Genomic DNA, 3,517 nt, shown 5'->3' on the forward strand with positions numbered 1-3,517 from the left:
CGTCTACGAATCCGTACGTATATATATGAATATACCTATATATATATATATAATAAATATATAAAATAGTACGAACATACTTGACTCATGAAACAACTAAACCGTGTATTATATGTACCGTGAATGATGTATGGATATGTATATGCGATTGTGGTAGACTCACCGGTTTAAATAACGACGCACATACATATGCATATCAATCAAGTATAATACATACGTGTGAGGAATTAAGCGATTACCCGATTTCAATTGTATAATATAATATATAGACTTGGTGACTATCGGTTTTCGGTTAAATCAAAGTATATCGGTTCAGTAATATCAACGAAGAATCTTACAGAGATACGACAAAATTGTTCGCCGCATCGATCATTGAGATCGCGGTGAACAAACGTGAAATAGAAGACAAAAAAAAAAAAAAAAAACAAAATAGCTCAACGTGTAACTCTGTTTGTACATACAAAATGCCTGTATACCTTCATATGGAACGAAAAGAAAAGAACAAATCAAAAAATGAGAGAAAGAAAGAAAGACAAGCGTGAAAAGAAAAATTTCTGAGGCACATCATCTGCAATCATTCGCGGTCGCTATTATATATAGATGTACGCCTAAATTGAAAAACTCGATTGAAAACGGAACGCATAATTCTGATTTTAATAAAGGATATCAGTTGACTGAAAAAACTCAATAACGTGCCGAAGCAATAGAGCGAACAATGCAGAATGATAAACATTTTTTGCCAACACACATCAGCACGTGATTTTGGCTGAAGAAACATGCAAAAAGAAATGTCCGGTGACGTCTCCCCAACGTAGGTTTCTCGTTCGTTTCAACATCAGGATTGATTGGAGTAATCGTGACGGAAACCGTGAGCAAAAAATGCGTCAAAGAAACGACGAACGAACAAATAAATTTCGAAAGAATCAAACAAGCAAAGAAACAATGAAAACGAAGGAATATTACGCACGAACTGCGGATATTAAGGAATACGAATATAACGATAATGGTAATAATCATATTAATAATATTAACAATAGTAATAATCATAACAATACTAGTACTAATGATAAATGAACAACAGTAATAATAACAATTATAATTGTAGTAGTAATAATAATCGTAAATTTATCGATAGAGTTAACAATAACATTAATATTAATAATGCAATATGAAGCACCTCTATATATTATTTCCAGCCCTGTAAATATGTACCCTAGTGATATTACTATATTATATTATATTTCAAATATAAATATATGAATATATATACATATTATATATATTATAAATACATTATCCTCTATATTATTAATTATTAAATATTATATTATAATTAGAATCGGTATACATATATATATATACATATATATATATATATATATACGTAAACGTAATAAGCAACGCATACATGACGCACGCTGCTCCGTCGACATTCGCGTAATCGAGGTAAACCAACAAACACAGATAAATAAATTGAAAACGAAAATATAATAATAATAGTAATAAAAACAAGAACAACAAAAATAATAATAATAATAATAATAGTAATAACAATAACGATAACGAAATAATGAAATTTAAAGAAACAACTGTACGAAAATAATACATTTTTCATACTCAGAATTGTAATTCGACTCACGAGAAAGTGTGTATAATTTCTACATACCCATGTGCGTATATCCTATTTTGTAAAGTTTCACCCATATACCTGGTTCTATACATACACACGATAAATACATATAAATACATAACGTACATATATACATATATTATATAGACCGCGTGCAGATAATTAATTATTATTATTATTAGCTGAAACCGAGATTCGAGAATAGTGAAAAATGAAGAAATGAAAAAACAAAAATAAAATGAATAAATAAAAACGCATTAAATTATATCTATATCGACTTAACTGTTGTCTTGTGATAAGGTTATCAATAATTAAAATTACAAAAATAACGAAGAAAAAGAAGAAAAAAAGTAAGAAAACTGAGAGAAAAATGAAACAAATAAAATCGTTACGGATTTTACCCTGACAACTTGTGAAACGATAATCTGCTTCCATATTCGTTCTCCCAACCCCAACCGATATAATTCGCTGCAAACCTCCGATGACATTTCACTCGTGAAAGTTAATATTGTCTTCAGCCCCGAACGTGGATAGAAAACATTTCTTACCGATCACCCCCGATAGAAGACCCGTATGAATCCTAAAGAAGTAAAGATAAACTATTGGAAAAAGTGAGGCAATCGTAGACTGAAAATTTAACAGTATTTTCTGCATCCTACAAACGCAATGCAGATCCTGAGATCTGAAAAAATATCTTCCGATTGTTTCGAAGTCGAAACCAGTATATATCTACACCAAAGAAAATCAAATTTCTCTCGTCCTTGGCTAGGGTTTCCTTTTTCGAGATTCTTTTTATACCGCATCCGAATTTCGTACTTTTTTTTCCTTTTCTACCCCCATTCGTGTGTAACTACCTTTGCAAAAAATAGAAATGTGCAGTAGATGCGACGATTATTGAAATTACATACACCTAACGGGAAATCGGTAACGTATGCAATCAATCCGTGTGAGTATTCTTATGAGAGAAAAGAAATTTTATGTTTTTTTTTTTTTCAAATAATAATAATAAGGAGAAGAGTAACAAAAATAATAATAATAATTGTAATAAAAATAAGAATAAGAATAAGAATAAGAAACGAAGACAAGAAACCGATCAAAAATTAAAAAATTAAAATAATAACACGATTACAATCACGAAACGAATCACAAGCAAAAGTCTATATCGTTTGTATTTATATCTATACATACATATATGAGGGAATAAATGATCAAAGTCGTAAAATTAAATTTTTAAACGCATAGGAATGAAATGAAGATTAAGATTAACAGAAAAATAAAACAAAGGTGAAGAAATTCATGAATATTGATAAACGAAGATAAAAACGCGATCAACTCAAACTAGTAGAGACTACATAGATTAAGCTAGTAGCAGCACCGAAACAATTGTTATACTTTATTGTTGAATATCCTCTCATATATTATTCGACCTCTCAAAGCGGTACATACGTTAAAAACAAAATGACAAGCAAAGAAGAGATGCGAGTATAAAGTTTCAATTTTTAATACCCAAATTTGATCTACGATAATCGAGCGTTTTCGAATTCGGTAAAAAATCATTTCATGCTCGACTCTCAGGTCAATCGATGTTGAAGCGAAAAAATGTTTTGTCGAAATGATAAATTCGTGCGGCGATTTGCGATGTCACTGGAGTCGAATTGCTCGATCTTAGGCCGCATATCGCGACCACTCATAGCCCCAGATGTAACATTCACCCGAATATGCACGAAGCGAATATGTTTGAGAAGCCTTTCGTAAAGAAACCTCTAACCAATAGTACGATTTTGCGCCGAGAGATAGAGTTCTGTCGTTCGAAATTGTTTAGACAAAATGAAACAAGTTAGACCTGAACTCGTAATATACGTCTAGATGTGTAATAAGGTCTGTACA

Source organism: Athalia rosae, chromosome 2, assembly GCF_917208135.1.
Source record: "Athalia rosae chromosome 2, iyAthRosa1.1, whole genome shotgun sequence".
Classification (NCBI taxonomy): Eukaryota; Metazoa; Arthropoda; class Insecta; order Hymenoptera; family Athaliidae; genus Athalia; species Athalia rosae.